At 40.7% G+C, this 24,978-nt stretch overlaps 1 long non-coding RNA gene across 1 annotated transcript in view; it reads left to right on the top strand.

The window, feature by feature from the left end:
- Positions 1-24,978, top strand: part of LOC139823628 (uncharacterized) — a 310,568-nt gene that overhangs the window by 234,618 nt on the left and 50,972 nt on the right. The gene's annotated exons all lie outside the window — the stretch shown is intronic.

Raw genomic sequence — 24,978 nt, 5'->3', positions numbered from 1 at the left:
GATCCGGGTTCGATCCCAGCCGGGTACACAAAATCCTGGGGGGTTTTTTCCCCGGTAATTCGTGGTGGATCCGGTAGAAGGCGGCGGGGGCTACAGGATGCGCGCCTCCTCGGAATTTTCGGGGGACGCCATCAAGTCGATTTCTCCCTCCTAATGGGGGACTCGCCCTCACCTGCCCCGATTTGACGGGTATAGTGGGGAAAGAGGAGATATCGGCGCTATTCACCGAGTGGATTGCCGGTATAAGCAACCAACCCAGGATACTGGTTAGGGCACCCTCTTGTCCTGGGGGTGAGAAATCGCCCCCGAAGGCGGATGAACTATCACTCAAGGTAATCAACGGCGTAGGATCAGGCAGGCAAGGGGAAACCACCTGATTATTGTCCCAAGAGAACACTTCACGAATGTACGAAACAGAAGAAATGGTTGTGCCGAGCGATCCGGCTAGCGACCGGCGCTGCACTGATTCCGGGTCAGGCAGTGTGAAATGGGCTACCGGGCATGTGGAGGTGAAGGGACGGGCCTCACATGCGAAATGGACGACTGGACCCAATAACAAGCTACAGCTGAGGAACAACTTATCCATTGGAACATGGAATGTCAGAGGTTTACTTCACGCAGGAAAACTAAATCTCCTTGAACGAGAGCTGATGAGGGAAAAGGTTGACATATGTGACATCTCTGAAACTCACTGGAAGGATCAAGGACACTTCCACACGGAACACCATAACATATACATGTCAGGAGGTGCGAACAGAGGACGGAATGGAGTCGCGTTCTTGGTTAGCAGGAGAATTGCACAGACGGTGCACTCGTATGAGCCCATCAATAACAGAATAATCAAGATCACCCTTGCAGCTAGACCGAGAAACCTTCACCTGGTACAGGTGTATATGCCTACGGCGACGCCCCTGACGAAGAAATCGAGTCAATCTATGGCGATGTGGAAGATCTCCTGAGAAATATACCCTCGAAGAAACCAGTAGTAATCATTGGGGACTTCAATGCCAAGGTGGGGAAGGTCGAGGAGGCTCACCTAAGAGGCACAGGGGAAGCATTTGGACTGGGTGTGAGGAACGAGAGAGGAGAACGCCTCATCCAGTTTGCGGTGGAGAACGACCTGGCCATTATGAATACCATGTTTCAACACCATCCTCGAAGACTGTCGACCTGGATCAGTCCCAATAAGGAAAACCGAAATCAAATTGACTACATGATGATCAAAAAGAGATGGAGGACATCGATAAGAAATGTCAAGGCTAAGCCTGGAGCGGACTGTGACTCTGATCACAAACTACTACTAGGAGCCTTCAGCATAAAACTCCACTTCCTGAAAAGGGGGAAAAACAGGAGATAACACGAATTGAAAACATGGAGGCCTTCCAACAAAATCTCATGGATAACGCTGACTGGGGGAGGAGCGATGATCCAAACAAATGCTGGGAAAACATCAAGGAATGGATCAAAGGGGCAGTCAGGGAAAGCGGAGCAATAGAAATCCAGAAGAAGAAGCACTGGATGACCGATGCAACGCTGCAACTGGTGGAAGAGAGGCGACGTATCAGAGGCAGTTTGGGTAACGCAGGCAACGCAGACAACGCGGCCCGATTACGCCGGATCAGCCAACAGATCAAACAAGCATGTAATCAGGATAAAAACAACTTCCTAAAAAACATATGCTCTGATATTGAACGACACGCCAACCGACACGAGTCCCATGAACTTTTCAAAACGGTCAAGTACCTGACCAAGGAATTCAAGCCTCAAACCCAAATAATCAAGAATGAGCAGGGCGCGAAGATCACGGACCCAAAAGGCATTGCAGAAACATGGCGACAGTACTGCACCAACCTGTACAGGGACGAACATAGTCAAGTGGGCCCCCCATGCGGGCCCTATGAGCAACTGGAAGTACTGGAACCTCCCATCTTGCGCTCATCCCATCAGAGGTAAAAAAAGCAATTGGGCAGTTGAAAAAGGGGAAGTCACCCGGGGCAGATGGCATAACCGCAGAAGTGATCAAAGCCATGGGCCAAGCGGGAATGGACACAATGCTGGAGCTATGTAACGTCATCTGGAGGACCGGAAAATGGCCTGACGACTGGCGCCACTCGACCTTCGTCCCGATCTACAAGAAGGGTTCCCCCACTGAATGCTCCAATTACAGGACAGTGGCTCTTATTCCCCACGCGAGCAAGATCCTTCTCCATGTCCTTCATAACAGACTAAAGTGCTTCCTGCTTCCGGAAATAACCGAAGAGCAGTGTGGCTTCATTCCGGGGAAGGGCACGAGGGAGCAAATTCTGAATGTTCGCCAAATAGTAGAAAAGGCCAGGGAATTCAACGTCAGGGTCTTTATATGCTTTGTCGACTACACCAAGGCGTTCGACTCGGTGAAATGGACACCCCTCTGGACCATTCTGATGAAAATGGGAGTACCGCGGCATCTGGTGGCACTTGTGCGGAGCCTATATGAGAACAACACAGCGGCTGTTCGAGTCAACCGAACGACATCCAACGACTTCCAAACAAAGGCGGGCACGAGGCAGGGCTGTATTCTCTCACCCATACTCTTCAACATCTACACAGAGTACATAATGCGGCAGGTGCTTGAGGATTGGAAAGGAGGAGTTTCCGTCGGGGGGAGGAGAATCAGCAACCTGAGGTATGCCGACGACACGACGATTCTGGCTACGACCGCGCAAAAGATGGAAGCTATCATGGAGAGACTCGCGTTGATCAGCAGGGAGTATGGCCTAGAAATTAACCGAGACAAGACGAAGATCATGATCATCGACAGACAGATGAATAACCAGCCCAATGTGAAGGAAGTGGCTGGATTTGAAGTCGTTGAAAAAATGGTCTATTTGGGCTCCATGATAACTAACAAAGGAGGATGTTCAGAGGAGATCAGGAGGAGGACGGCCATGGCCAAGGCAGCCACCATAAAATTAAGTAAAATATGGAAAGATAGAATCATCACAAAGAATACCAAACTGCAACTGGTGCACTCCCTCATCTTTCCCATCGCAACCTATGCAGCCAAGACATGGACCATCAAGCAGGCGGACAGGAGGAGGATAGAGGGGTTTGAGATGTGGGTGTTCCGGCGCATCCTCCGGTTCCCTTGGACTGCACACCGGACCAATATATCGGTGCTGGAAGAACTGGGCATCAGAACAAGACTTCTCAAGCGAATTAATCAGGCTTACCTCCGCTACTTTAGACACATCGCCAGACGAAGAGACACAATGGAGAAGCTTGTGGTGGAGGGAAAGGTTAATGGAAAGAGACCAAGAGGAAGATCACCAAACAGATGGATAGACCAGCTGCGGCCCCTGGTGGGGAGTTCGATTCACGGGGCGACTCACTTGGCGCTGGATCAAGGGGCTTGGAGCAACCAAGTCAAAAGTGCGATTACTGTGGCGTCATCATGAAGCGCCGCCACGCCCTGTCAAGGGCAAAAGGATCGAGGAGGAGGAGGGGTATTATTATCAGGTCATAGGTTTCTTTGTAAAGCAGATTACTATGACTACCCACTTCCTTCCTCATCCATTGGAATTTTTAAAGTATCACATGTGGATCCTGTAAAAAGCACATGTAGGTTGCAGGATTTTTTTCAAAAATGTGTTATTATCCCTGATGGAGACAGTTTTCTTTGCATTCCTCTCCTTTACAGTGGTCCTCAGTAAATTTTTGGTTAGATCTTGTTTTTAATTTGTGCCCTTGCTTTTGTTTGTCTTTCTTTATATTAACTTAAAATTTATTTTTTACAGTATTCTGTGGTAGAGTTTGTGTCTGACCCTGGGAATGATGAAGAGGAATACCTTGTGGAAGTTGTACCAACCAAGTGGATTAGCGAGGATAGAGAATTTTGTTATTATCCGCCACATTCCATGAGGGGGAAATGTACGAAGGTGGTGATGAGTCTAGCGGACTATGACTCGTCCGAGTGGAAACTTCTCCGCATTATATACCATTACAGTTATTGTAGGTGTTTATATCCGTTTTTTTATAATGCAAATTTGTTTTCTTAATTTAATCTATTTTTTGGTCCCTGCATATAGCTACTTTCAATGTTGCCCTAAAAGCTAGAAACAAGGCCGTGAAGGAGGACACAATTGTTGCAACAGATGTTGATACAGACTACACCAAACCACGCAACAGAAAGCCGCCTAAACGCCTAATTCCATCAGGTTCGGATTCAGATGAAGAACCGAGAAAAAATAAGAAACCTGTGGGAAGTCATATTATTCCGGAACCCAGCTCAACTCTGCCTTCAAATCTCAAAAAGTTACTTGATAGTGCTAAAACAAAAAATTTAGCTAAGTCTAAGCAAAAATCTTCTGCCATTTCGAAGTTTTTTTCTACATCATCAAAGAAAGATACAACTCCTGTCCATCAATTACTACAGGAAGAGTCTGCACAGGCTGGTTTGTACTTTTAATTATTATAATGGAACTTAACTGCAGTATTTAGCAATAGGACTGTCCCTTATGCCTTTCCTTGTAATTTATTTTCTAGAAACTACTAATGATGAAAACTTACCTGAGATGTTAGATGAACATAATTGTTACCTTTCCAAATTAAAATCGTCAGTCTCTAAGAATGATGGGTCTTCTTTGAGATCTAAAAAGTTTTCTAACAATTTTGAGCTACCTGAAGTTGCGGAAGAGACTAGCATTTGTGAGCAATCTCAAGATTCTCATGATGTAAGCACACTGAAGTCTGACCACAATAATGAGTTCAGAATGAATAAAAGAAGAGATTTTCTAGACAGATCACCACCATCAAAAAGCTCGTCAAACGGTATTTTTATTGATTGCCGTATTTTTGTGGTAATAAATGACTGCTCAGTTAATTCCAAATTAAACATTTGGTTTTGTTGTTCATAGATTCACGGCCAACAACAGGATGCAGAAACTGCATATCAACATGCTCTGGATCAACTGGCAGTAAGTCTTATATTCTCTATTTTCTTATATCCTTTAAGTAATGAAAATTGTTTTCATTGATAATATGCAGTTTTTATGATGACTTTTTATATTATGAGCAAATTACATCGATCAGTCCAAAGCTGTCATTTGATTCATGTGATTTTTTGATAGGTAAGCCTCAAGATCAAGTAATGCTACATTATATGCAAGAATTGTCAGCCAAGATAGATTGGCAGAATATTGGGATTGCCCAAATTTTGAACGAGTTGTTCCCCAATGAAGATGGTTTTGATCGGCCTGAAGGGTTCCTTTCCTTGCCATTGGAAACTGAGGAATTTTTTGCAAGCTTTGATGGTCATTTAGATGATAAAATATTGTATGGTCATATGGTGAGTTTTCTACCACAGTTATATATAATAATGCAGTTACTAACATGTGTTTATTAAGTACTTTGATTGGCTTTCTTTGTGTTGTAGCTCAAGTATCTGTTATGGAAGGGAAAGGGAGAGACAACCTCTCTCTTCACTTACTCTATTTTGTCGACCCTACTTAGGAATAACTTGGCACGACTCATTAGTTGGAAAGGTTCTGGAGGAATCAACCTTAGTTTTGAGAAGTCCAAAGTAAAAAATCTAGTAGAAGGTGAGTATCATCTTGTTTTTAAACAATTATTTTCACATTTTTCAATTTTTTTTTTTATGTAAGCATATTATACACATATAATATATATATTATGTATATACACATACATTAAACTACTCCTGCTTTGTTTCTCTCTAATAGGTGTTTGCTTCAAGAAGTTTCCTAAGGTACAGATTTCCGTATTTGAAGACCATATGAAACGATGGTTCAACACTTCCATGCAACGATCAGACTAGATCAACTAGGTTGGGGGACTACAGTTGTATTTCGACTTCACCGTTTGTGAGCTTCATAAAAGCTTTTGTATATTGAAAACTTGCGTGATTCTCATGAATTCTATTATTTGTCTTTTATTTTTTGGTTTGAGTTGTTTTGCATAGTTTATATATTTATGTGCCTTTCAGGCTATTATTTTTGTTTTGTCTTCGATTTAAAAAAAAATTCATAATCTACTGCCATAATTTTGTGAAGTTTATAATGTTTGTTGGCGTTTTTAAGAAAACAATGTTCTTCAAGTTAAAAGAGATCTTCTATGTTATTTCTTGGTTAAAGTAACAAGACTTCTCTATAATGGTCAGATGTTTGAAATGCAAAATATTTATAAGTTGAACTGGCTGTGCTTATGTTTGAGATTAAATCTTTAACTCTCTAAGTCTTGTTGACAAATGCTATTTGGAGTACTATATTTTGAGAACTTTTATCAATTTTTTATGTCTTTGAGAAGACTGATGTCCGTCCTCAGAGTTTATATAAAATATTAATATAGTGTTTATATAGTTCATAATGTAGCATATAATATAGTTTCTGATTTAGTTATTATTGATATACTTAGTTTATATAATATATATTTGTTCTTGTGGCTAAACAATGTGTACTACAAAGGCACTGCAATAAAAAAGTAATTATAATTTATTTCTGTATTGTTCCTTCATCTGTGAATTTGCGAAACTGCTTTTCCTAATTAATACTGAATACAAATCAGCGGTGCACTAGTCAAAATGACATCAAAATGACATAAAAATGACGTCAAATTATACTCATTTTTTTCCCCGGTTTGACGTCATTTTGACTTCCGCCGTTTTGACGTCTTTTTGACATCATTTTGACGTTTTCGTGACTTTTTGTTCTCCTTGGGATGTTCTGCGCATTACCTGGCCGGTTATTTCTTTGGTGCTTACGACATTGTTTAACCGATCGTTGGAGACTTCTACGTTCCCGTCGGAATGGAAGCGGGCACTAATCCGCCCACATTCCAAAACTCGAAATCCGCAGTCTCCGTTTGACACGAGACCGATAGCAAATTTGTCTGAATTGTCAAAGATCCTTGAAAGAATCGTCGCCTTGCAGATTACACAGTATTTGGATGAGTTCGATCTGGTAAATCCTAGACAGTCCGCTTACCGTTTGGGTCACAACACTCAGTCCGCTCTCTTACGTGTCTGCGACGATATCAAACGCGGGATTGATGATGGCCTTGTGACTATAATAATACTCTTTGATTTCAGCAAGGCATTTGACACTGTCCCACATCCCCAACTTTATATAAAGCTGAAAAAGATCGAATTTTCAGATGAAGCCATACTGTGGTTTTTCTCTTACCTGACTGGACGTCTCAGACAGTGGTGGATGATCTTGGTAACATATCTGAGTGGCTGTTCACGTCATCTGGAGTCCCGCAAGGCTCTGTACTTGGTCCCTCACTATTTTCTCTATATATCAATGATATATGCCGTGTTTTGCTTCACACGTCTCATATGCTCTTTGCGGATGATGTTCAGGCTTATTTTTCGTGTCCGCCGGCTGACATCAATCGTAGTCTTGAATTGATTTCTAAGGATGCTAAGGCCATATTCGACTATGCCGAGTTAAACGGTCTCAAGCTCAATCCTAACAAATCAAAGATTATTATATTTGGAAGTCGAGCTCATATTGGAACCATTAATCTAAATTTCTTACAGCCAGTAGTGGTGAATAATACACGAATTCCGTTTGTGAGTGAAGTGAGAAACCTTGGTGTTATCTTTACAATGTTACGTCCCGATAGATCGCGGCCGCGAAGGGGGCGGTACTCGGATCGTTTATACGGGACTAGTCGCTTTTCGGGTTATCGAGCCAAGGGGCTCTATCCGGGGATACCTGCGACCGAGGTAATTCGCTATCCAGACGCTCGTCACCAAATCGTTTGCCCGATCCGCACCCTTACTGGGAGATTTAGATTCGGTAGTTCATCACCGTACGGTCAATTCAGAGGATTCGTCAGATATCGTTCAAACGGTTCTTCTACTCTAGTGCATGCGTAACATTCGAAAGCGGGCCGACAGTCGGCTAGAACCTTACTGCACTCGCTACACGTGGGGAACTCTATTCGCGGCCCGTATTGCACGAAGTGCCTGAGAACGCCTTCGAAATCTTGCCGGAAGGGCTGGTATTGGCCGAGCTGGCAATCCTCGCAAATAATGACCCCCGTAGTTTTATTTTGAAAAAACAACGACCAGACACAGATTCCTGTCATTAACCATGCTCTGATAGGGCTAGGGGGTGAAATTACCTCCGGAGGTTGTCGATTTACTGGATGTCCGGGACACATAAACAATAGAGCGCTAAACTCTAGTTTGGGAGATGGCAATTATCGTAGATTCGCGTTCTAAATATTGGTCTCCTCCCTCGTGTTCCACCGAACGTTTTACGTTAGAGAATACTTCACAACACGTGGTACACGCGGAGGGGCTCTGGATTTCTCCGATCACGACGTCGCACGAATCGCACTCTTCGACTTTGTATCGGTAACCGATATGCATATAATGGCGAACTAAGCAGTCGTACTGGCGGCGTTGCGGGCCCGTTAGGTCTCGGAAACACTCTTCACAGAGGTAGTGTTTGCTATCACGATTTTGATGGCAGATGGTAAAGACACACACGGCGCGCGATAACCAATTCCGCCGCGCAATTCTAGAGGCCAATGGGGTTAGTCGGCGCGCGGGGCGTCGCGTGCGCGGCTCGCTCATGCCGTTCGCTTAGCGCCTAGGGGCGTCGTCACTTACCTTTAGTCGAGTTCCAATGGGTGATCCGCGGTGCCCCAGTGTTCTGGTGGTGAGGCGTCGAACCACAGGTGTAGAATCTCGGCGCGGCGCTGGATCAGGCGGATCCGGCGGGGGTCGTCCTTTTTGATTGAAACGATGAATTCCTAAGATGGAACTGGTGGTGGATTGTCGGAATCTCCCCCCGGTGTGAAGGTGATCGGGGTTAGCCGATAGTTCTGGGCCTTCCGGAATGCTTGGTAATCTGCTCGAGACTCGGCCTTGTCCAGTGGAACGTAGATGTATTGTATACTCTTAATGTTAATTTTGCGCACTGAAGTTACGTTTTCGAGTTTTGGGCTCGCGTCTGCCTTACACGCGGAACTCGCGACGAAGTACTTTTCGTATTCAGGATCAGGCGCGTAATCGGAAAGGACTCCTAGCAATGGATTCGGAGGGGTTCCGAACAAAAGGCGGTTGAGCCTGCGGGTGCGTACCTTGAGTCCGCTTTGTCGCATCTTGGGCATTTGTTAACTACTGATTGAGGTTAAAAGACAAACACGCTTCGGTTGACTCTCCTTGCTCGTGGCGAGAAAGCGTGCTGCTCGTACAGCACTGCCCCTCTCCAGACACCCACAGACGGTAGCGTGCCGCTCGTACGGCACTGCCTCGTATGCAGATGTGGCACAAGGGGAGGACCGGTGTTTCGGATGCCTTATTGCAATTACTAGAATACCCACAGGCGGAGACGTGCCGCTCGTACGGCACTGGGCTCGTGTGTGGATGTAGTGTAAGTGGGATCAGTGGGGGATGTGCGAAAGGGTGTAAGAATTTGCAGAGTAAGATATTGTATAAAATGATTGTATATTACGATAATTCTACATAGGACATACGATTACAAAGTAACAAGATTACAATCAGGAATGTATATATGGTGACACGTAATTCTATATGTAGTGAGAGAGCTGAAGGCTCTGGGTTCGGTAACGCACGTGGAGATAGGAAGATTCTCGATGTGGAAATAGGAAGGTTCTGGATTCAGAGAGACTCGAGAAGGATTCAGTGGTTACTTAACTGGAGAGTCCGTGATCGAGGTAGGACTCCGGGGAACTGAGAGCGTCCCTTGGGGTGTTCCTCCTTATATTCCTGTTTTCCCGATGGCGGGGGTGGTCGAGTGGAAGGGTTGACTGAGTGGAAGGGTTGAGTTGCGTCATCGGCTCCGCTTTCGATTTCTCTCCTTATATGGTCATGGCCTGAGTTTTCTTCCTTTTGTTGCCTGTGTGGAAGGGTTGAGTTGCGTCATCGGCTCCGCTTTCGATTTCTCTCCTTATATGGTCATGGCCTGAGTTTTCAAGAAGGGTCTGGGAGAGTTTAGGTTTGCGTTACTTGCGAGGAAATTCCTATGGCTAAACCCTTGTGGGCATTGCGACTTATTCGTTGTATATACATTATTGGAATAGGCCAAGCCTATTGCGTATATCGTGACTTATCTTCTATATTTATATGCTAGTGGGTAGGTTAGGCCTATCGCGCAGGTCGTGACTTATCGCTAGTGTGGTAACTTATTTTGGTGGTAATTCTACTGTCGGTAAGTCATGCTAGTGAGTGAGGTAACTTATTCAGTGGTAATCCTACTGTCGGTATTTGGTAGTAATCCTACTGTCGGTAAGTCATGCTAGTAAGTATGGTAACTTATTCGGTGGTAATCCTACTGTCGGTAAGTCATGCTAGTAAGTATGGTAACTTATTCGGTGGTAATCCTACTATTGTGACGTCCTGGGTGATGCGAGGTGGCTCGATCCGGCAGAACGTCTCCGTTGATGGGTTCTTTTTCTTGCAGTTAAGGAGGTAAAACCCCAGGATAATTAGCTGTTGGTCGGCGATGTAGATTATGGCTCCTTGGATCCGTCGAAGGTAGGTAATTCAATAATCTTTATCTTTCTTTTGATATAAAAAAAAGTATGATATTTATTGTAGAACTTTTACGATACAAGTGGCTTATGTGGGAGGATGGAACAAGTATAAGATATGTGACCTTTCCTGGCTCGTTCCACACTCTCCGTCGAGAGAGTGAAAGATTCCGCTTTTATACAATTTTGGAAACGGTAGTGGGAGGTGACCGCACCTCGTTACAAAGAATCATAAGGCGTTGTCTAGCGGATGTGAGTCTACTTCTAGTGGTGTGGCTCGCTTGCCAGCAATGAATCATAGGGTGGTATCTTGAAATTCATTACCTTATATGGTCATGCGTTGCGCTCTGCTTCGACATGTCCATATATGGTCTATGCAAAAACTAGATTCACTCGAATGAGTCATACAGGTGACTCGTCTGAATTCTATTTTTATTCTCTAGTCTAACAGCGATTTGTATTGAGAGCGATACTTTCTTTCATTATGAAATTTCAATATGACTTTTATTATAAAGAAAAATAAGAAATCTTTAATATTTGAATTTTTAAAATGTGAAAATATATGTTGAATATTATTTAAATTTTCTTTAGACATACTTTACATAGGGTAGAATAATTCAATAGTACAATTAAAGTCATTATTAGCATGTCTAAAGTATAAAAGATATTGCTCTCTTCGTCTAACAGTTACTATAGTATATCTGACTCTCTCTTTCTCTCTTTCAGATCGTACAATACTCGCATCTCGCTCGGATTCGCGTTCCTTATGCTACGCATGTACAATTCTATCTTTCTCAGGTTCGTGAGTGGCGCTTCAGCGTTTGACGCTCGAGATTTATATTAATTTTAGTAAGTATATATATATATTTTGTTAATAATAATAATATTGATAAAAGTGATTTTAGCAGTGGTAATAATGATTCTAATATCATGTTAATAATGTATCATGCAGGTAGGAGTGGTCAGCATTCTCATTAGTACGGGAAATCAATGAAATTAAATTGTTTATATATATATATATATATATATATATATATATTAAGATTTTTATTATTTTTATATCTCGCGAATGGTTGGGAATTTGATAGGAGTGCATAGGAAACATATTGTAGGACTTTCACTAAAGTATAATATAGCATTGGAAAATTTTATTGTTAATATATGTATTTGTTAATAACAAATTATTAATTAAATAAATTGGTATTTTTTAATTTACATATTGATATTGTTAAGCTCTCCTTAGTCGTACGGTTTTAATTCTACAATGAAATAATTTTTTAAGAGCCATTTTATTTTATTGTTATAAATGTTTCGTAAATAAACAATTGCAGAAATAAAAGTTATTACCATTTTTCGTAGGTGTACTGATGCAGAGTTTACGTGCGCGGTCAAAATTTGTACGGGTTTTAGCAAACAGTTTAACGCTCCAATGTCTCAATTTCCGCTTCCTTCGTGCTTCGTTTTTCGCTAGGGGCGCCCTGGTGAAAATAGAAAGCTTCTCGGAGCGTCAAAGAAGGGCAAATGAAGAGTTTTAATAAATTTCGTTAAATCTTATTTATTAGTTTAATTAATTTAAATAAAAAATCGGCGTTAACGTTACTGGTATTTAGGAGTATGAGAGATTCCATTTTTATCATAATAATTAAGTGTTAAAATTTTTGTTTAGAAATGACGGTATAATCACCGCTATATTCCAGCCGCATAAATTTTTCGATTTCCATCTCTATTGCACAGCACCTGAAAACAATATAAGAATAAATAATCACACCTTAACCTAACTGTCACAACAATCACTCAGCTGATGCGAGCACGCGTTCTTAAAGTAGTAGACACAAGCTTAGAGAACATGGCTGCCTTAAGGCCTTTTTTCAAGCTTAAGCCTTATTTCCATGAATTACACTATAAACTTTTTGGACAATTGCTTGTTAAAACTCTCCAGAATCACTCAAATTGATCGTCAATGAATATTACAAGCTTTATGAGATCCTTTATGCAATATAAATTCAATTCAACACACGAATAAATACATGTTCCATAAGAATAAACTCAGAAAATTAAAATAAAATATAAATAAATAAATTAAAAGCAGATTATTCATAAGAACATAACCTTTTGTGCCTAAAGAATATTATTACGCTAAAATAATACTTATCTTACTAACATTTCTCAAACATGATTGTTATAAACAATTTAATTATATTATTAACAAACCTAGTTAGTGTGACTACTGGAACTATTACAAAAAGTCAAACAACTTTTGGTTATAAACCATTATTGTATCTCTCAAAATAAACTAATTAGCAATAAAATTTATCATAAAAATATTATTAAAGATGATGAATAAAATCACTGCAGACACTCAGCAGAGCATATCAAGTAACCTCACAAAAACCCCCACATCATATCTCTTCTTAATTCCGAGATATAATTAAAAATTATGGAAATGGATCCATAAAACACAGAAATTTTAAACAACCTAAAATAATGCCATTAATTACCCGAACACAACAAAAAAAACCCCATCTTTTTATCTCTTACCGTTCTCGAGTTATAAATTATTAAAGTTTCACGTCCGCCATTTTGAATTTCCTACCCTTTAGACTTACAAAGACCAAATCACTTTTACATCAATATTTTAGTCTTTTATACATTTTAAGACTAGAAAATTTCATTTCTGAACGAAAATTTTGACACTTAATTATTATGATAAAAATGGAATCTCTCATACTCCTAAACACCAGTAACGTTAACGCCGATTTTCTATTTAAATTAATTAAATTAATAAACGAGATTGAAAATTGAACATTCACTCCATGAAAGACGAGGATAGTTTAATACCAGTTCACAGAGAGTAAGACAAGGATAGCCCTATAGACTCTTAATAAATTAAAATAAAAATGAAAATAAATAGACGGAGATAAAACAATTATAGAAACACATTCTCTTATATTTATGAAAAAACACCACATTAAAATAACTATTATCTTATTAATATTTTTCAAAACAATTGTTATAAACAATTAAAATTATATCAATTCCATTTTACTAACTACGTCATCAAAATCATCTCGAAAAACCGATCGACTTAATGAAAAAATACTTACTACAAGATTGTTCGATTTTGCAACTTATTTTTATAAACAATTATAAATAAATAATTAACCACACTAATAATAGCCGTTAACATGTGCCCCAGGTTATGCACAATAACTTTTGTACAAGTCAAAACCTCGTCACTCCTCTGGTTGAGGCTACAAAAAATTCCAAAAGGGAAGACACCTGGTATAACGGTTTAGCATGGAAGTTGTGCCATATAATTGATATTTTTCTATCACAACTACCCGAAATTCGACTATTTGAAACTTCAATCTTTAATATCTCTTAAATTACGTCTGCAAAAAATACCAGGTTTGCATGTAAATTAAGTTTAAACCTTCCTCTTCAAGCCCATATAGAAAATATAATTTTTAACAATTCGCTACACCTAATTAATTAACGAAATATATACCTCCGTCTGCATTATGACGTATAATTGGCAATTATAGGTATATCATGAATATAAAAACTCGTTCGGGTAAACACGAATTCTGACCGCGCACGTAAACTTTGCATCGATACTTTGCATCCTACGAAAAATGATAATAACTTTTATTTCTGCAATTGTTTATTTACAAAATATTTATAACAATAAAATAACGAATGCTCATAAACGAGATGATATTAGAAATTCAAAACCTCTTAAACAAAGAGAACATAACAATATCAATACGCGAATAAAAGAGTACCAATTTATTTAATTAATAATTTGTTATTAACAAATACATATATCAATAATAAAATTTTCCAATACTATATTATACTTTAGTGAAAGTCCTACAATATGTTTCCTATACATTCCTTTCAAATTCCCAACCATTCGTGAAATATAAAAATAATAAAAATCTTATTATATATATATATATATAAACAATTTAATTTCATTGATTTCCTGTACTAATGAAAATGCTGACCATTTCTACTTGCACGACATATTATTAACATGATATTAAAATTATTATTACCACGGCTAACATCACTTTTATCAATATTATTATTAACAAATATGTATATTTACAAAAATTAATATAAATTTCGAGCGTCAAACGCTGAAGCGTCACTCACGAACTAGAGAAAGATAGAATTGTATGTGCGTAGCATAAGGAACACGAATCCGAGCGAGATGCGAGTATTGTACGATCTGAAAGAGAGAAAGAGAGAGTCAGATATACTATAGTAACTGTTAGACGAAGAGAGCAATATCTTTTATACTTTAGACATACTAATAATGACTTTAATTGTACTATTGAATTATTCTATTGTATGTAAAGTATGTCTAAAGAAACTTAAATAATATTCAACAATATATTTGCATATTTTAAAATTAAAATATTAAAGATTTCTTATTTTCCTTTATAATAAAAGTCATATTGAAATTTCATAATGAAAGAAAGTATCGCTCTCAAGACAAATCGCTGTTAGACTAGAGAATAAAATAGAATTCAGATGAGTCACCTGTATGACTCATTCGAGTGAATCTAGTCTTCGCATAGACCATATATGGACATGCCGAAGCAGAACGCAACCCATGACCATATAAGGTAATGAATTTCAAGATACCACCCTATGACTCATTGCTGGCAAGCGAGCCACACCCCTAAAAGTAGACTCACATCCGCTAGACAACGCCTTATGACTCATTATAACGAGGTGCGGTCACCTCCCACTACCGTTTCCAAAATTGTATAAAAGCAGAATCTTTCACCCTCTCAACGGAGAGTGTGGAACGAGCCAGGAAAGGTCACATATCTTATACTTGTTCCATCCTCCCACATAAACCACTTGTATCGTAAAAGTTCTACAATAAATATCATACTCTTTTATATCAAAAGAAAGATAAAGATTATTGAATTACCTACCTTCGACGGATCCAAGGAGCCAGAATCTACATCGCCGACCAACAGCTAATTATCCTGGGGTTTTACCTCCTTAACTGCAAGAAAAAGAACCCATAAACGGAGGCGTTCTGTCGGATCAAGCCACCTCGCATCACCCAGGACGTCACACTTCGCTGAGAAGTGCAGGTTCTCCCCACTTTGCGGTCATTGCGCTGGCGATCACGAGACCAAAGCGTGTTCAAATAGAAATGCGACTCCTGTCTGCGGAAACTGCAAAAGATGGACCTCGCAGGAAGCACAACACCATTCGGCCTTGGACAGTAAACGATGTCCCATTCTGAGACGAAGAATAGCGGAGAGAACCAAAACGATCAACTATGGTTACGAACCTCCAGAATTTTTACGTATGTCATGTTAACTGTCAATCGTTAATGGCTCACCTCGACGAGTTCCAAGCCTATTTTGGTCTTTCTGGGTATCACATAATATGCCTATTTGAGACCTGGTTGAAGCCTGCTGTTTCGAATGGTCTTATCTCGCTGCATGGTTACCAGATTTTCAGATGCGACAGGCCGGGTAGGAATGGCGGTGGAATTGCTTTTTACATCTCTAACTCCCTACAGGCTAGGGTCCTGTTGCATTCGGAAGTTGTATATGACGGAAGACCTGAGTTTCTAGTGGCCGAAATCTCTGTAGGTAGTAGCTCTAAGATACTCTTGGCGGTGGTTTATCGGCCGCCTCACTGCGGATACCTACGAGAATTCTTGGATGCATTCGCGGTTCTTTCTGCCGGCTACAGACACTTGATAATCTTTAGCGACTTCAATGCTGATCTGTGTTTTACCACCTTTGACTCGACTCAAATCTTGACTTTCATTGAAGCCATGAACCTCTACTTGGTTTCTTATGCCCCAACTCATCACACTTGTTCGACTTCCACACTTCTTGACCTATGTATCGTTGATGATACCGATAAATTGATTTCCTACGGGCAATGTGACGCATGTTTCTTGTCTGCTCACGATCTTATAAGCATCAAATACAGGGTCAGAATTGAACGTTACCTCAGACGCGAGATCGTGGTACGTGATTTCCGGTCTTTTGACATAGATGACTTCTTAAATGATCTGAGAAAATATGACTAGAATGTGCTTTATCAGGCTGACAGCATCGACATCAAGGTTTCGTGTCTAAATAATGCTCTTACTGAGTGATACGACAGGCATGCGCCTCTACGAAACATCCAGCCCAAGCATTTTCCTGCTCCCTGGCTAACGCCGGACATTAAATCTGTAATAAAGGCTAGAGACAGAGCGAGAAGAGTCTGGAAGAAAAGTAAGACCAATGCGAACTACACCAGATATAAGATCCTAAGAAATCAGGCTCAGGCCTTAGTACGTTCTGCCAAAGAAAAGTATTATCTAAACGCCTTTCAAGACGGTAGTGAACCGACTGCTATATGGAAGAAGCTTAGGCATTTTGGTCTCTTAAAATCCAAAAATGTCGATAAGAAACTCATCTTCTCTACGGACGAACTCAATGAGTTCTTTGCAAGTGTTGCGGCAGACAACTTTGACGGACAGCAGACTCACCACCCCGTCTATCTCGGCGAGGAAACATACGAAAACTCAAAATTTTACTGGAGCAACATTTCAATGTTGTATCTTCAGATAGAGCTGTAACAAAAGCTCTGCTACGAATCAAATCTGATGCGGTTGAAGTCGACGGACTGTCCTGCAAACTTTTTATTCGGGCTCTACCTTGTATCCTTCCGGTTTTAACACATATTTTTAATTTCAGCCTGACATACGGCGTTTATCCTCGAACTTGGAAGACGGCTATCATCTGCCCGATTCCGAAGGTTAAATGTCCGTCGGAAATGCGTGATTATAGGCCTATTTCGATTCTTTGCGCGGTCTCTAAGGCATTGGAGCGCATCGCGACTGAGCAAATTTCGAGTTACATGGAGGAAACAGGCGCCTTGGATCCATTTCAATCTGCGTACAGGAAGGGACTTTCTACACAGTCTGCGTTAATTCGCGTTCTTGATGATGTGAGACAGGCTGCCGATGCTAGGATGGTGACAGTTGCGGTCTTTTTTGATTTCACCAAAGCATTCGATTATGTCAATCATTATATTTTAATTGACAAATTAAGAGACCTTGGCCTATCAACTTCAGTCTTAAGATGGTTATGCTCCTATCTTGATGACAGAAAACAAGCTGTGCGTGATCCTAAAACGAGGACGACGTCGTCAGAGCGTCCAGTGTTTAACGGTGTGCCTCAGGGCTCAGTATTGGGACCTCTATTATTTGTCCTTCTACTTCATTAATTTGGGCAGAGTTCTCAAACACTGTAAATATTATTTCTACGCTTATGATCTGGTGATTTATTTTCACACTGAACTAAAAAATCTAACTGAGGCTATTCTTAGAATAAATGAGGACATTACTAGCATCACGCACTGAGCCACATCTAATAAGCTTTCTCTTAATCCTAGCAAGACCAAGGCCATGATCATGGGCACCCCTAGATTTATCAGCGGATTGAACTTGGATGAATTACCTAAAATCTATATTAACAATGCAGCTATTTCTTACTGTGACACAATGCAGTACCTGGGTGTCCATATTGCGAGCACACCTGCTTGGGAGAAACATACAACAAAAACATCAGCCAAAGTCAGTGCAACTCTCCATCAGCTAAAGCTCTGCAAACACCTATTACCGCCTCAACTCAGATCACGGCTTATAATTTCACTGATTCTGCCACTGTTCGATTATTGTTGCGCCGCATTTACTGACATCACTGCCGAACACAACCTTCGTTTACAAAGGTCTCTGAATACTTGTGTTCGGTTTATCTTCCAGGTAAAACGGGATGAGCACATAACTCCTTTCTACGAGAAACTTCTATGGCTCAAGATTAAATCCAGGCGTAACTACTTTGTTGTTATTTCTTGTAGATTCGAACGCAGATGCGATACAGTCTCCCGTGATACCAGGGCATCGGCTGATGCTCTCATCCTGCCGCAATGTCGCACAGAATTCTATAGACGCTCTTTCATCTGCTCAGCTGTAGAATTTTGGAATAGTATTCCAACATGCATATGTCGCGCACCTACCCTTGACGCATTCAAACTAAAATTGTACCACTATCTGCTCAGTAATAACGTCTGATGTCTTCTGCCATACTCTTGTAATATATATACATACTTTTCTTAATTATTTTTCTATCTTTTATACAATATTTGTTATATTTTGTCTGTGATGGCAATTTAGTTTGTATAAGTTTTTTACGCTTGAGGGGACTCTGTCCCAGAGCGTATAATAAATAGCGATTCCAAGCTATACCAGCTAAAAATATCAAAACATTTGTTGCCTAATGCGTTAAAAATAAAATTTATTATCTCATTGATTCTCCCGCACTTGGATTATTGCTGTGCGGCATATACGGATATGACAGAGGAACAAAATTTACGATTATATAGAGCTATGAATGCCTGTATAAGATTCGTGTTTGGAGTTAGACGAGATGAGCATATTACGCCATATTACCAAAAGCTAGGTTGGCTCAAGGTAGCCGCGAGACGAAGCTATTTTGTGGAATGTCAGCTGTACAGCATCATACTTTCACATCAACCTGGTATTCTCTACAATGGTCTAACATTCAGATTAGCGGTGTCTAGTAAGAGCACCAGAGCGGCTGCTGATCTTCTTTCTCTGCCTCCATGTAGAACTGAGCTTTACAGGCGCTCCTTTAAATTTAGTGCGGCTAAGCTGTGGAATGACTTGCCATCTGACATTCGAGGAGCAGAAACCATTACTGAATTTAAATGCAGATTACATAAATATTTACTTCAGGTCACTATGACATAAATAAATTACCACATGATTGCTCTGGTTTGTTGTCGCGCCGTTACCGACCGTTTTGGAGAATCGCGGGCCAATATTTTTTGTTTGTTTTTTTTCTTTGTCGTCGCTTGCGCGCGCGTTCGGGCGCGTCCGAACTCGTTCGAACTCGTTCGAGGTCGCTCCTTTGGACGTTTCGGGGGTGGGGGGGAGAACGACGCGTTCTAGGTGGTTCGTTTCGCGGGGAGTCTCGCGCGCCCGTCTTCGTCGTCGTCGTTTTTTTTAACTCTCGGTCCGAAGGTCGTTTCGATCCGCGTCGCGACGGGCAGGATGTGGTTTTCCTGCCCATCCCGACTTATCGAGATCGATGGAGATGACTCGTCTCATCGTTCGATCGATTCGTGATAATTTTTTTAACGCGCGTTTGAATTCGTTCGCGGTCGCTCTCGTCGTTTTCTCCTTTTGTTTTGTTTTGTGGTTTTCCTCCTATTGTTTTGCAGTTTTCCTGCCCATCCCGACGCGACGTATCGAGATCGAGGGAGATGATTCGTCTCTTCGTTCGATCAATTTGTACGATTCGCGATAATTTTTATTCAACGCGCGTTTGAACTCGTTCGTGGTCGCTCTTGTCATTTCCTCCTTTTGCTTTTCTTTTATTTTTCGTCGGAGAATGTCGCGAGCGGTTGTCGTTATTCTGGGTTTTTTCGGAGAATGCGGCGAGCGGTTGTCGTCATTCCGGGAAAGAGCGCGTCCGGCAGGGGGTACGTCTTCCGTTGAGACAACGAACGGGGGGGTATAAATTGAACGGGCGCGCGAACGGCGCGGCAAACGGTTTTTTTCTACGAGGATTCTAGAGCGCGGTCAAGAGTTAATATATTTGTAAAAAAAATACGGTATGGGAACGGACGGACGCTATTGCTCGTCGATGGTGCGTTTGCTTCGCGGCAGAGAAGTCGGATTTCGAAACGTACTCGCTGGCACTGACACGCGGTGTCCCAAGCATTCTAGATCGCATATCAGTAGAAACAAACGCAGGTGGTGGTGTCCCAAGCATTTCAAATTGCATATCGGTCGAACCGAACACATTTGGAGGGCTTTGGACTTATACGTTAAAACATGTTGGTGTATGGTTCGCGGCAGCGTCCGTAACGTTTACGACAAAAGATCGACGCACGAGTTCTGTTTACAGTGTGGAGGGAATTGTAAAATAGGTTTGTGGGATACTTATGATTACGCCAAAACATTAACGTGGCAGATTGAAGATGGAGATTTTTTATTTTGATATAGACGTCAGCGGTGCGAATGTAGCGTCGGCGATACGTCCCAGCCGGAACGCCGACGTCTATAGACGTCCAATTAACATCTTATAGATGCCGATTCGACATCTATCGACATCTATAGACGTCGAAAAGACGCTAGCATTCCCGGCTGGGGTACTCGCAAATGAACGATCGCCGTTATCCGTCGTCCGATTCGGACGACGAATCGGCGAGAGTCGAAGCACCGTTGTCGAGTGCGCGCGCGTCGGTGGCGAAGGAGGACGCGCGATGGAATCTGGCTACCCATCATCTGCGAAGGGAAATCGGAGCGCGAATCGATCGCGAGCGAAAGTGGATAGAGACGACGGTGGCAAACTCCGTCAAGGCGAGCGATTATACGCGTCGCCTGCCGCTCGAGTATTATCTCTATCACGAGACGGTGTACGGAGGAGAGAGCAGGATACATCGGATTCAAACCACCCGGTTTTGTCGTTTTTTCGACCGAGTAAAGTTCAACGTTTCCGAGGGTGAACCTTTCTGGACGCGATGCAGAAAGAGTGCGACGAGTTGCTCGCCGCGGACGTCCGCGACGCGGACGGGTACCGCGCGTGGAGACGGTGTCACGTCTGACGGTTGTCACGTCTGACGATATAATCACCGCTATATTCCAACCGCATAAATTTTTCGATTTCCATCCATATTGCACAGCACTTGAAAACAATATAAAAATAAATAATCACACCTTAACTTAACTGTCATAACAATCACTCAGTTGATGCGAGCACTCGTTCTTAAAGTAGTAGACACAAGCCTAGAGAACATGACTGCCTAAAGGCACCTTTTCAAGCTTAAGCCCCATTTTCATGAATCACACTATAAATTTTTGGACAATTGCTTGTTAAAACTCCCCAGAATCACTAAAATTGATCGTAAATGAATATTACAAGCTTTATGAGATCCTTTATGCAATATAAATTCAATTCAACACACGAATAAATACATGTTCCATAAGAATAAACTCAGAAAATTAAAATAAAATATAAATAAATAAATTAAAAGCAGATTATTCATAAGAACATAACCTTTTGTGCCTAAAGAATATTATTACGCTAAAATAATACTTATTTTACTAACATTTCTCAAACATGATTGTTATAAACAATTTAATTATATTATTAACCTAGTTAGTGTGACTACTGGAACTATTACAAAAAGTCAAACAACTTTTGGTTATAAACCATTATGTATCTCTCAAAATAAACTAATTAACAATAAAATTTATCATAAAAATATTATTAAAGATGATGAATAAAATCACTGCAGACACTCAGCAGAGCATATCAAGTAACCTCACAAAAACCCCCACATCATATCTCTTCTTAATTCCGAGATATAATTAAAAATTATGGAAATGGATCCATAAAACACAGAAATTTTAAACAACCTAAAATAATGCCATTAATTACCCGAACACAACAAAAGAAACCCCATCTTTTTATCTCTTACCGTTCTCGAGTTATAAATTATTAAAGTTTCACGTCCACCATTTTGAATTTCCTACCCTTTAGACTTACAAAGACCAAATCACTTTTACATCAATATTTTAGTCTTTTATACATTTTAAGACTAGAAAATTTCATTTCTGAACGAAAATTTTGACACTTAATTATTATGATAAAAATGGAATCTCTCATACTCCTAAACACCAGTAACGTTAACGCCGATTTTCTATTTAAATTAATTAAATTAATAAATGAAATTAAAAATTGAACATTTGCCCCATGAAAGACGAGGATAATTTAATACCAGTTCACAGAGAGTAAGACAAGGATAGCCCTATAGACTCTTAATAAATTAAAATAAAAATAAAAACAAATAGACGGAGATAAAACGATTATAGAAATACATTCTCTTATATTTATGGAAAAACACCACATTGAAATAACTATTATCTTATTAATATTTTTCAAAACAATTGTTATAAACAATTAAAATTATATCAATACTATTTTACTAACTACGTCATCAAAATCATCTCGAAAAACCGATCGACTTAATGAAAAAATACTTACTACAAGATTGTTCAATTTTGCAACTTATTTTTGTAACGGCCTGACTTTATCGAACGCGGACTGGCGTGCGGGATCAGGAGTCCGATGACAGGCCCAGAGATAATAATCAATTTAGGTGGTACATGCAGTAGTTTATTCAGCTTAGCTTATTATATACACGAAGTGGTATTTTATATAGCGCAGGGACGGGTGGAACGCGATATATACAACGAAGGGGCAGGGCGGGTGCACTCGATAACGGGCGCGGTAGCACGCTATTCGACGGACTCGGTAGTATTTGATATAGCGCAGGGACGGACAGAACGCGGTATATACAACGAAGAAGTAGTGCGGGTGCACTTGATAACGAACGCGGTATCGTTACTCGACGGGCTCGGTATATTACATAGACGTATTACAGTACATAGGCGGACGCGGTATATTACAGGTAGTGCATGTGCACTCGATAACGACGCGGTATTTAATAACGAACGCGGTATCGTTACTCGGCGTACTCGGTATATTACATAATATCTGTACACTCGCGGATGCCGCGGTAATCTGCGTGCGGGGACGCGTAACGTAGGCTGGAAGATTTCCGGAGCCCCGGGGCGGCGGCAGCGAGAGCCCTCGTTGCGAGGCCGAGCGCGCTCGACCCCGCGTAACCGTGCCTTTGGGGTTAGTTCTGAGGGAGTGCGGGAACACCTGAGAGCCCTCAGTCGAGGCTCGGAGCACCGGACCTCGTTGGCGTGTTCCCTAGGAGTCGGGAATAGGTTTCGTCTTGGAAGTTTCGGATCTTTAGACGAAGTGTCCTTTTCTCGCCGGAACGGCGGTTTATATACCCGCCCGGCGCGGCGGGTTCGCTAGGAGCGCCGATCGTCGCGCTGTGGTGGGGCGGCGCGGCGCCGCGCTCGTCCTCGGGGCGGCTCGGCTCCCGTCGTCGCTCGTCGGGAGGCACCGGTGCCGCGCTTGGCCCGCGCACACGGTGCGTTTTGAAGTACGTTTAAAATGTGGGCCCCCCGCGCCCTGGTCTTCGCCCGACTGGTCGTCGGTCGGGCGGCATCCGGCGGTCGTTAGCCGGGAACGATGCTTAGCGCACGGGGTGCATCGTTACATTTTTATAAACAATTATAAATAAATAATTAACCTCACTAATAATAGCCGTTAACATGTGCTCCAGGTTATGCATAATAACTTTTGTATAAATCAAAACCTCGTCACTCCTCTGGTTGAGGCTACAAAAAATTCCAAAGGGAAAGACACCCGCTATAACGGTTTAGCATGGGAATTGTTCTATATAATTGATATTATACGCCCTAATTATCGAAAATTCGACTGGATCGAACTTCGATCCTTAATATCTCTCAAACTACGCCTGCTAAAAATACCCCGTTTGCATGTAAATTAAGTTTGAACCTTCCTCTTCAAGCCCGTATAAAAAACATCATTTTTAACAATTCGCTACACCTAATTAATTAACAAAATACATACCTCCGTCTGCATTCGTCCATATAATTGGCAATTATGTGGATGAAAACTCGTTCGGGTAAACACAAATTTTGATTGCGCACATAAACTCTGCATCAGTACACCTACGAAAAAGTATAATAACTTTTATTTCTGCAATTGTTTATTTACAAAATATTTATAACAATAAAATAACGAATGCTCATAAACAAGATGATATTAGAAATTCAAAACCTTTTAAATAAAGAGAACATAACAATATCAATACGCGAATTAAAAAGTACCAATTTATTTAATCACTAATTTGTTATTAACAAACATATATATTAATGATAAAAATTTCCAATACTATATTATACTTTAGTGAAAGTCCTACAATATGTTTCTTATACACTCCTTTCAAATTCTCAACCATTCGCGAGATATAAAAATAATAAAAATCTTATTATATATATATATATATATACAATTTAATTTCATTGATTTCCCGTACTAATGAGAATGCTGACCACTCCTACCTGCATGATACATTATTAACATGATATTAGAATCATTATTACTACTGCTAAAATCACTTTTATCAATATTATTATTATTAACAAAATATATATATACTTACTAAAATTAATATAAATTTCGAGCGTCAAACGCTGAAGCGCCACTCACGAACCTGAGAAAGACAGAATTTGCGTAGCATAAGGAACGCGAATCCGAGCGAGATGCGAGTATTGTACGATCTGAAAGAGAGAAAGAGATAGTCAGATATATTATAGTAATTGTTAGACAAAGAGAGCAATATCTTTTATACTTTAGACATACTAATAATGACTTTAATTGTACTATTGAATTATTCTACCCTATGTAAAGTATGTCTGAAGAAACTTAAATATTATTCAACATATATTTGCAC

Source organism: Temnothorax longispinosus, unplaced genomic scaffold (genome assembly GCF_030848805.1).
Source record: "Temnothorax longispinosus isolate EJ_2023e unplaced genomic scaffold, Tlon_JGU_v1 HiC_scaffold_15, whole genome shotgun sequence".
NCBI classification, from domain to species: Eukaryota; Metazoa; Arthropoda; class Insecta; order Hymenoptera; family Formicidae; genus Temnothorax; species Temnothorax longispinosus.
This window is presented reverse-complemented; position numbering and strand designations above follow the sequence as displayed.